Source organism: Salmo salar, chromosome ssa03 (genome assembly GCF_905237065.1).
Source record: "Salmo salar chromosome ssa03, Ssal_v3.1, whole genome shotgun sequence".
Lineage (NCBI taxonomy): Eukaryota > Metazoa > Chordata > Actinopteri > Salmoniformes > Salmonidae > Salmo > Salmo salar.
The window spans coordinates 37,749,342-37,760,604 of NC_059444.1; positions in this window are offsets into that span (position 1 = coordinate 37,749,342).

The window sequence follows — 11,263 nt, forward strand, 5'->3', positions numbered from 1 at the left end:
AGAATACCCAAATGTGTCATGGAAAGAGAAGTGTTCCAAATGTTGTTGTTGTTTACACTCAGTGTAGATCCCCTACATACTGGTCTTAACGAGGAGAAGAAGAAGAAGAAGAAAAAAAAGTGGCCGAGGGAGGTTCTCTTCTGCACTGTTCAACCAATCCAGTCAATGCGGAGGAGGAGTTAAAGATGGTGTGTCACCTTGACGTCCAAAAGCAGAAGTCGGCTTCACGGGCTCTCTTCCCATTTCCCTTGAAAACCGGAACGTCCAGTTGTCGGGGACTCGACAGAGGCTATGTCGTAGCTGACACACCATTCTTTCTGAAGGCATCTTTGAATCTTAAAATTGGTCACAACAAAAAAAAAACTGGGGGAGGTTTATCAGAAATTCTGTTACCAAACCTTGCATCTGCACAGTTCTTCCAGTGAATGTGTTTTGTTTTACAATGCGTCGTCGTAAATTGGTAAAAGTAGTCCCCGTGCATCCGGTAGAGTTGTAGAGTTTTGTTTAGTATCCATTTAAGTGAAAGATCTGAGTCTCAGCTCAATTCCGTTCCCATGGAATTTACCATTACTGAACCAGGCTTGCTTTATACATGCCCCGTATGTGAATACGGTCCTATGAAAGGCCAGCACACTTCCGTGGTGAGAAGTTTAACTCAACTTTCCCCCATGACATTTGAGAAGGAACTGACGTGTTGTTGCGTGTCAATCGATTACTGAACTGTAAACCTCATTAGAAAAATAAAACCAATCAGTCTCCAATCAGATAAGAGTAACACAGTCCTAACCCCTGACTCCTCAAACTAACCATCACCACTCTATGGTAATATAATGGATGCCTATCAGGGATCTTTGCTTTTTTTTTTACCTGTTCTGCTCTGATGGAGCCAGAGGGAGTTATCATGGAGTGGCACAGTCACACTGTACTACTGTAACAGAAATGGGCTACATTTTTGGCTAACCTCTCTAGGCTAGGTGGCACCAAATCGTACCACCTACGTAACAGCCAGTGTAATCCCGTGGCGCGTTATTCAAAAACTTCAATTTTTCAAACATATGACTATTTTACACCATTTTAAAGACAAGACTCTCGTTAATCTAACCACACTGTCCGATTTCAAAAAGGCTTTACAACGAAAGCAAAACATTAGATTATGTCAGCAGAGTACCCAGCCAGAAATAATCAGACACCCATTTTTCAAGCTAGCATATAATGTCACATAAACCCAAACCACAGCTAAATGCAGCACTAACCTTTGATGATCTTCATCAGATGACAACCCTAGGACATTATGTTATACAATACATGCATGTTTTGTTCAATCAAGTTCATATTTATATCAAAAACCAGCTTTTTACATTAGCATGTGACTAGCATGTGACTAGCATTCCCACCGAACACTGCCGGTGAATTTACTAAATTACTCACGATAAACGTTCACAAAAAGCATAACAATTATTTTAAGAATTATAGATACAGAACTCCTCTATGCACTCGATATGTCCGATTTTAAAATAGCTTTTCGGTGAAAGCACATTTTGCAATATTCTCAGTAGATAGCCCGGCATCACAGGGCTAGTTATTTAGACACCCAGCAAGTTTAGCACTCACCAAAATCAGCTTTACTATAAGAAAAATGTTATTACCTTTGCTGTCTTCGTCAGAATGCACTCCCAGGACTTCTACTTCAATAACAAATGTTGGTTTGGTTCAAAATAATCCATAGTTATATCCAAACAGCGGCGTTTTGTCTGTGCGTTCAAGACACTATCCGAAAGGGTAAATAAGGGTGACGAGCATGGCGCAATTCGTGACAAAAAAATTCTAAATATTCCATTACCGTACTTCGAAGCATGTCAACCGCTGTTTAAAATCAATTTTTATGCCATTTTTCTCATAAAAAAAGTGATAATATTCCGACTGGGAATCTGCGTTTAGGTAAACAGAGGAAAGAAAATAAAGCATTCGGTCGACTCGGGCACGCGCCTAAGCCCACAGTACTCTGATCGGCCACTATCCAAACGCGATAAAGTGTTTCAGCCAGAGCCTGCCTCGATATCCTTCAGCTTTTTCCCGGGCTCTGAGAGCCTATGGGAGCCGTAGGAAGTGTCACGTTAGAGCAAAGATCCTAAGTCTTCAATAAAAACAGCCTAGATGAAACACATCTTGTCAGACAGGCCACTTCCTGCATGGAATCTTCTCAGGTTTTGGCCTGCCATTTGAGTTCTGTTATACTCACAGACACCATTCAAACAGTTTTAGAAACTTTAGGGTGTTTTCTATCCAAAGCCAATAATTATATGCATATTCTAGTTACTGGGCAGGAGTAGTAACCAGATTAAATCGGGTACGTTTTTTATCCGGCCGTGTCAATACTGCCCCCTAGCCCTAACAGGCTAACACCACTGAAATGTGCAAAAAAATGACTTTTGGTCATATTGTTTAACTGGGGTTCTTTATCAATTAGAAGAGTGATCATTTATGTAGGTTTGAAGTGATCGTCACACACGACTCATGCACATAGCATAAAGACAAACTTACCAGCTGCAACACCACAGAAAAACAACTACCACACACGCATGTACACACACACACACACACACACACACACACACACACACACACACACACACACACACACACACACACACACAGTGTGTTTCAGATGGGTCCAGATGTATTAAGGTCAGTAATGACATTAGGAAGCAGTGGTCTGACTTATTAATTTTTCCACCCATTCATTTACTCTCTCTCTTCCACCATCTTTTCTTGGCCCCCATGTCTCCACTCTCTCTCTCTCACACACACACACACACACACACACACACACACACACACACACACACACACACACACACACACACACACACACACACACACACACACACACACACACACACACACACACACACACACAGAGAGAAACGGTCCAGATCCCATTAGCGAGCAACAAAGGCCCCTCTTGTCTTGTCCCCTCCGGGCCCCACAGAGGCCCTTGAGGGTCCACATGTATCGTCAATCTCTGTGCATTAAGTCTTCATTCCTGCCCTAACCTACTTACACTCAACTACAGAATTCTGCCTCTTCACTCCTCTTTGCTCTTTTATGTTGGCATTAGAGGCAGAGATGAATGTGTTGTTTTGACAGTACTGCATACCAGTGGAGGCTGCTGAAGGGAGGACGGCTCATAATAAATGCCTGGAATGTAGCCCGTCCTCCCCAATTAAGGTGCCACCAACCTCCTGTGCTGCATGCAGTCTGTGTCTGGGCGGCAGGCGGCCTTGTTGGAAAGGTCATGGGATACTGGAGGGGTTATGGAACCTAAGATGGAGGACAGCGAAAAAGCCACAGTGTCTGCTGCCCACTCTTGACCTCTGTCTCAGTGTGGCCCGTTCTTAATCTCTTTATTACTCACTGATACACAGGGTAACAGAGAGAGACAGAGGAGCAGAGGAGGGAGATGATAGAGAGACAGAATAGCAGAGGGACAGGGGAGGGAAATGATAGAGAGACAGAGGAGCAGAGGGACAGGGGAGGGAGATAATAGAGAGACAGAGGAGCAGAGGGACAGGGGAGGGAGATAATAGAGAGACAGAGGGGCAGGGGAGGGAGATGATAGAGACAGAGAGACAGGGGAGGGAGATGATAGAGACAGAGAGACAGGGAGGAGATGATAGAGACAGAGGGACAGGGAGGGAGATGATAGAGACAGAGGGACAGGGGAGGGAGATGATAGAGACAGAGAGACAGGGGAGGGAGATGAGAGACAGAGGGGCAGAGGGATAGGGGAGGGAGATGATAGAGAGACAGAGGAGCAGAGGGACAGGGGAGAGAAATGACAGAGAGACAGAATAGCAGAGGGACAGGCGAGGGAGATGATAGAGAGACAGAGGGGCAGAGGGACAGGGGAGGGAGATGATAGAGAGACAGAGGGGCAGGGGAGGGAGATGATAGAGACAGAGAGACAGGGGAGGGAGATGATAGAGACAGAGAGACAGGGGAGGGAGATGATAGAGACAGAGGGACAAGGGAGGGAGATGATAGAGACAGAGGGACAGGGGAGGGAGATGATAGAGACAGAGAGACAGGGGAGGGAGATGATAGAGACAGAGAGACAGGGGAGGGAGATGATAGAGACAGAGAGACAGGGGAGGGAGATGATAGAGACAGAGAGACAGGGGAGGGAGATGATAGAGACAGAGGGATAGGGGAGGGAGATGATAGAAACAGAGGGACAGGGGAGGGAGATGATAGAGACAGAGGGATAGGGGAGGGAGATGATAGCGACAGAGGGACAGAGGAGGGAAATGATAGAGACAGAGGGACAGGGGAGGGAGATGAGAGACAGAGGAGCAGAGGGATAGGGGAGAGAAATGATAGAGAGACAGAATAGCAGAGGGACAGGCGAGGGAGATGATAGAGAGACAGAGGGGCAGAGGGACAGGGGAGGGAGTTGATAGAAACAGAGGGACAGGGGGATAGGGGAGGGAGATGATAGAGAGAGGGACAGAGGGATAGGGGAGGGAGATGATAGAGACAGAGGGACAGAGGGATAGGGGAGGGAGATGATAGAAACAGAGGGACAGGGGGATAGGGGAGGGAGATGATAGAGAGAGGGACAGAGGGATAGGGGAGGGAGATGATAGAGACAGAGAGACAGAGGAGGGAAATGATAGAGACAGAGGGACAGAGGGACAGGGGAGGGAGATGAGAGAGAGACAGAGGAGCAGAGGGACAGGGGAGAGAAATGATAGAGAGACAGAATAGCAGAGGGACAGGCGAGGGAGATGATAGAGAGACAGAGGGGCAGAGGGACAGGGGAGGGAGATGATAGAGAGACAGAATAGCAGAGGGACAGGTGAGGGAGATGATAGAGAGACAGAGGGGCAGAGGGACAGGCGAGGAAGATGATAGAGAGACAGAGGGGCAGAGGGACAGGGGAGGGAGATGATAGAGAGACAGAATAGCAGAGGGACAGGTGAGGGAGATGATAGAGAGGCAGAGGAGCAGATGGACAGGTGAGGGAGATGATAGAGAGACAGAGGGGCAGGGGAGGAAGATGATAGAGACAGAGGGACAGGGGAGGGAGATGATAGAGACAGACAGGGGAAGGTGATGAGAGAGAGAGAGACAGAGGGACAGGGGAGAGAGATGAGAGACAGAGGGGCAGAGGGATAGGGGAGGGAGATGATAGAGACAGAGGGGCAGAGGGACAGGGGAGGGAGATGATAGAAACAGAGGGACAGGGGGACAGGGGAGGGAGATGATAGAGACAGAGGGACAGAGGGATAGGGGAGGGAGATGATAGAGAGAGGGACAGGGGGATAGGGGAGGGAGATGATAGAGACAGAGGGACAGGGGAGGGAGATGAGAGACAGAGGGGCAGAGGGATAGGGGAGGGAGATGATAGAGAGACAGAGGAGCAGAGGGACAGGGGAGAGAAATGATAGAGAGACAGAATAGCAGAGGGACAGGCGAGGGAGATGATAGAGAGACAGAGGGGCAGAGGGACAGGGGAGGGAGATGATAGAGACAGAGGGACAGGGGATAGGGGAGGGAGATGATAGAGACAGAGGGACAGAGGAGGGAAATGATAGAGACAGAGGGACAGAGGGATAGGGGAGGGAGATGATAGCGACAGAGGGACAGAGGGATAGGGGAGGGAGATGATAGAGAGAGGGACAGAGGGATAGGGGAGGGAGATGATAGAGACAGAGAGACAGAGGAGGGAAATGATAGAGACAGAGGGACAGGGGAGGGAGATGAGAGAGAGACAGAGGCGCAGAGGGACAGGGGAGAGAAATGATAGAGAGACAGAATAGCAGAGGGACAGGTGAGGGAGATGATAGAGGGGCAGAGGAGCAGATGGACAGGTGAGGGAGATGATAGAGAGAGGGACAGGGGGATAGGGGAGGGAGATGATAGAGACAGAGGACAGGGGGACAGGGGAGGGAGATGATAGAGACAGAGAGACAGGGGGACAGGGGAAGGAGATGATAGAGACAGACAGGGGAAGGTGATGAGAGAGAGAGAGAGAGACAGAGGGATAGGGGAGAGAGTTGAGAGACAGAGGGACAGGGGAGGGAGATGAGAGAGAGACAGAGGGGCAGAGGGATAGGGGAGGGAGATGATAGAGAGACAGAGGGGCAGAGGGACAGGGAGGGAGATGATAGAAACAGAGGGACAGGGAGGGAGATGATAGAGAGAGGGACAGGGGGATAGGGAGGGAGATGATAGAGACAGAGGGACACAGGAGGGAAATGATAGAGACAGAGGGACAGGGGAGGGAGATGAGAGACAGAGGGGCAGAGGGACAGGGGAGGGAGATGATAGAGAGACAGAGGAGCAGAGGGACAGGGGAGAGAAATGATAGAGAGACAGAATAGCAGAGGGACAGGCGAGGGAGATAATAGAGAGACAGAGGGGCAGAGGGACAGGGGAGGGAGATGATAGAGACAGAGAGACAGGGGAGGGAGATGATAGAGACAGAGGGATAGGGGAGGGAGATGATAGAAACAGAGGGACAGAGGAGGGAAATGATAGAGACAGAGGGACAGAGGGATAGGGGAGGGAGATGATAGCGACAGAGGGACAGAGGGATAGGGGAGGGAGATGATAGAGACAGAGAGACAGAGGAGGGAAATGATAGAGACAGAGGGACAGAGGGACAGGGGAGGGAGATGAGAGAGAGACAGAGGAGCAGAGGGACAGGGGAGAGAAATGATAGAGAGACAGAATAGCAGAGGGACAGGCGAGGGAGATAATAGAGACAGAGGGGCAGAGGGACAGGGGTGGGAGATGATAGAGAGACAGAATAGCAGAGGGACAGGTGAGGGAGATGATAGAGGAGCAGATGGACAGGTGAGGGAGATGATAGAGAGACAGAGGGGCAGGGGAGGGAGATGATAGAGACAGAGGGACAGAGGGATAGGGGAGGGAGATGATAAAGAGAGGGACAGGGGGATAGGGGAGGGAGATGATAGAAACAGAGGGACAGGGGGATAGGGGAGGGAGATGATAGAGAGAGGGACAGAGGGATAGGGGAGAGAAATGATAGAGAGACAGAATAGCAGAGGGACAGGCGAGGGAGATGATAGAGAGACAGAGGGACAGGGGAGGGAGATGATAGAGACAGAGGGACAGGGGAGAGAGATGAGAGACAGAGGGGCAGAGGGATAGGGAGGGAGATGATAGAGAGACAGAGGGGCAGAGGGACAGGGAGGGAGATGATAGAGACAGAGGGACAGGGGATAGGGGAGGGAGATGATAGAGAGAGGGACAGGTGGATAGGGGAGGGAGATGATAGAGACAGAGGGACAGAGGGATAGGGGAGGGAGATGATAGAGAGAGGGACAGGTGGATAGGGGAGGGAGATGATAGAGACAGAGGGACAGAGGGATAGGGGAGGGAGATGATAGAGAGAGGGACAGGGGGATAGGGAGGGAGATGATAGAGAGAGGGACAGAGGGACAGGGGAGGGAGATGATAGAAACAGAGGGACAGGGGATAGGGAGGGAGATGATAGAGAGAGGGACAGGTGGATAGGGAGGGAGATGATAGAGACAGAGGGACAGAGGGACAGGGGAGGGAGATGATAGAGACAGACAGGGGAAGGTGATGAGAGAGAGAGAGACAGAGGGACAGGGGAGAGAGATGAGAGACAGAGGGGCAGAGGGATAGGGAGGGAGATGATAGAGAGACAGAGGGGCAGAGGGACAGGGGAGGGAGATGATAGAAACAGAGAGACAGAGGGGCAGAGGGATAGGGGAGGAAGATGATAGAAACAGAGAGACAGAGGGACAGGGGAGGGAGATGATAGAGACAGACAGGGGAAGGTGATGAGAGAGAGAGAGACAGAGGGACAGGGGAGAGAGATGAGAGACAGAGGGGCAGAGGGATAGGGGAGGGAGATGATAGAGAGACAGAGGGGCAGAGGGACAGGGGAGGGAGATGATAGAAACAGACGGACAGAGGGACAGGGGAGGGAGATGATAGAGACAGAGGGACAGAGGGACAGGGGAGGGAGATGATAGAGACAGAGGGACAGGGGGACAGGGGAGGGAGATGATAGAGAGAGGGACAGGGGGATAGGGGAGGGAGATGATAGAGACAGAGGGACAGAGGAGGGAAATGATAGAGACAGAGGGACAGGGGAGGGAGATGAGAGACAGAGGGGCAGAGGGATAGGGGAGGGAGATGAGAGAGAGACAGAGGAGCAGAGGGACAGGGGAGAGAAATGATAGAGAGACAGAATAGCAGAGGGATAGGCGAGGGAGATGATAGAGAGAGGGACAGGGGAGGGAGATGATAGAGAGAGGGACAGAGGGATAGGGGAGGGAGATGATAGAGACAGAGGGACAGGGGAGGGAGATGAGAGAGAGACAGAGGAGCAGAGGGACAGGGGAGAGAAATGATAGAGAGACAGAATAGCAGAGGGATAGGCGAGGGAGATGATAGAGAGAGGGACAGGGGAGGGAGATGATAGAGAGAGGGACAGAGGGACAGGGGAGAGAGATGAGAGACAGAGGGGCAGAGGGATAGGGGAGGGAGATGATAGAGAGGCAGAGGAGCAGATGGACAGGTGAGGGAGATGATAGAGAGACAGAGGGGCGGGGGAGGAAGATGATAGAGACAGAGGGATAGAGGGATAGGGGAGGGCGATGATCGAGACAGAGAGACAGGGGATAGGGGAGGGAGATGATAGAGAGAGGGACAGGGGATAGGGAGGGAGATGATAGAGAGAGAGACAGGGGGGATAGGGAGGGAGATGATAGAGCAGAGGGACAGGGGGATAGGGGAGGGAGATGATAGAGAGAGGGACAGGGGATAGGGGAGGGAGATGATAGAGACAGAGGGACAGGGAGGGAAATGATAGAGACAGAGGGACAGGGGAGGGAGATGAGAGACAGAGGGGCAGAGGGACAGGGGAGAGAAATGATAGAGAGACAGAATAGCAGAGGGACAGGCGAGGGAGATGATAGAGAGACAGAGGGACAGAGGGACAGGGGAGGGAGTTGATAGAAACAGAGGGACAGGGGATAGGGGAGGGAGATGATAGAGACAGAGGGACAGAGGGATAGGGGAGGGAGATGATAGAGGAGGGACAGAGGGATAGGGAGGGAGATGATAGAGACAGAGGGACAGGGGGAAGGGAGGAGATGATAGAAGGGACAGAGGGATAGGGGAGGGAGATGATAGAGAGAGGGACAGAGGGATAGGGGAGGGAGATGATAGAGACAGAGGGACAGAGGGATAGGGGAGGAGATGATAGAGACAGAGGGACAGGGAGGGAGATGAGAGAGAGACAGAGGAGCAGAGGGACAGGGGAGAGAAATGATAGAGAGACAGAATAGCAGAGGGACAGGCGAGGGAGATGATAGAGAGGCAGAGGAGCAGATGGACAGGTGAGGGAGATGATAGACAGACAGAGGGGCGGGGAGGAAGATGATAGAGACAGAGGGACAGAGGAGGGAGATGATAGAGATAGAGGGACAGAGGGACAGGGAGGGAGATGATAGAGAGACAGAATAGCAGAGGGACAGGCGAGGGAGATGATAGAAGGGACAGAGGGACAGGGGAGGGAGATGATAGAGACAGAGGGACAGGGGGATAGGGGAGGGAGATGATAGAGAGAGGGACAGAGGGATAGGGGAGGGAGATGATAGACACAGAGGGACAGGGGAGGGAGATGAGAGAGAGACAGAGGAGCAGAGGGACAGGGGAGAGAAATGATAGAGAGACAGAATAGCAGAGGGACAGGTGAGGGAGATGATAGAGAGGCAGAGGGGCAGATGGACATGTGAGGGAGATGATAGAGACAGAGGGACAGAGGGATAGGGGAGGGAGATGATCGAGACAGAGGGACAGGGGGATAGGGGAGGAGATGATAGAGAGAGGGACAGGGGGATAGGGGAGGGAGATGATAGAGACAGAGGGGCAGAGGGACAGGGGAGGGAGATGATAGAAACAGAGGGACAGAGGGACAGGGAGGGAGATGATAGAGACAGAGGGACAGGGGGATAGGGGAGGGAGATGATAGAGAGAGGGACAGAGGGATAGGGAGGGAGATGATAGAGACAGAGGGACAGGGGAGGGAGATGAGAGACAGAGGGGCAGAGGGACAGGGAGGGAGATGATAGAGAGACAGAGGAGCAGAGGGACAGGGGAGAGAAATGATAGAGAGACAGAATAGCAGAGGGACAGGCGAGGGAGATGATAGAGAGACAGAGGGGCAGAGGGACAGGGGAGGGAGATGATAGAGACAGAGGGACAGGGGGATAGGGGAGGGAGATGATAGAGACAGAGGGACAGAGGAGGGAAATGATAGAGACAGAGGGACAGAGGGATAGGGAGGGAGATGATAGCGACAGAGGGACAGAGGGATAGGGGAGGGAGATGATAGAGAGAGGGACAGAGGGATAGGGGAGGGAGATGATAGAGACAGAGAGACAGAGGAGGGAAATGATAGAGACAGAGGGACAGGGGAGGGAGATGAGAGAGAGACAGAGGCGCAGAGGGACAGGGGAGAGAAATGATAGAGAGACAGAATAGCAGAGGGACAGGTGAGGGAGATGATAGAGGGGCAGAGGAGCAGATGGACAGGTGAGGGAGATGATAGAGAGAGGGACAGGGGATAGGGAGGGAGATGATAGAGACAGAGGACAGGGGGACAGGGAGGGAGATGATAGAGACGAGAGACAGGGGACAGGGAGGGAGATGATAGAGACAGGACAGGGGAAGGAGATGAGAGAGAGAGAGAGACAGAGGGATAGGGGAGAGAGTTGAGAGACAGAGGGACAGGGGAGGGAGATGAGAGAGAGACAGAGGGCAGAGGGATAGGGGAGGGAGATGATAGAGAGACAGAGGGGCAGAGGGACAGGGGAGGGAGATGATAGAAACAGAGGGACAGGGGAGGGAGATGATAGAGAGAGGGACAGGGGGATAGGGAGGGAGATGATAGAGACAGAGGGACAGAGGAGGGAAATGATAGAGACAGAGGGACAGGGGAGGGAGATGAGAGACAGAGGGGCAGAGGGATAGGGGAGGGAGATGATAGAGAGACAGAGGAGCAGAGGGACAGGGGAGAGAAATGATAGAGAGACAGAATAGCAGAGGGACAGGCGAGGGAGATGATAGAGAGACAGAGGGGCAGAGGGACAGGGGAGGGAGATGATAGAGACAGAGGGACAGGGGAGGGAGATGATAGAGACAGAGGGATAGGGGAGGGAGATGATAGAAACAGAGGGACAGAGGAGGGAAATGA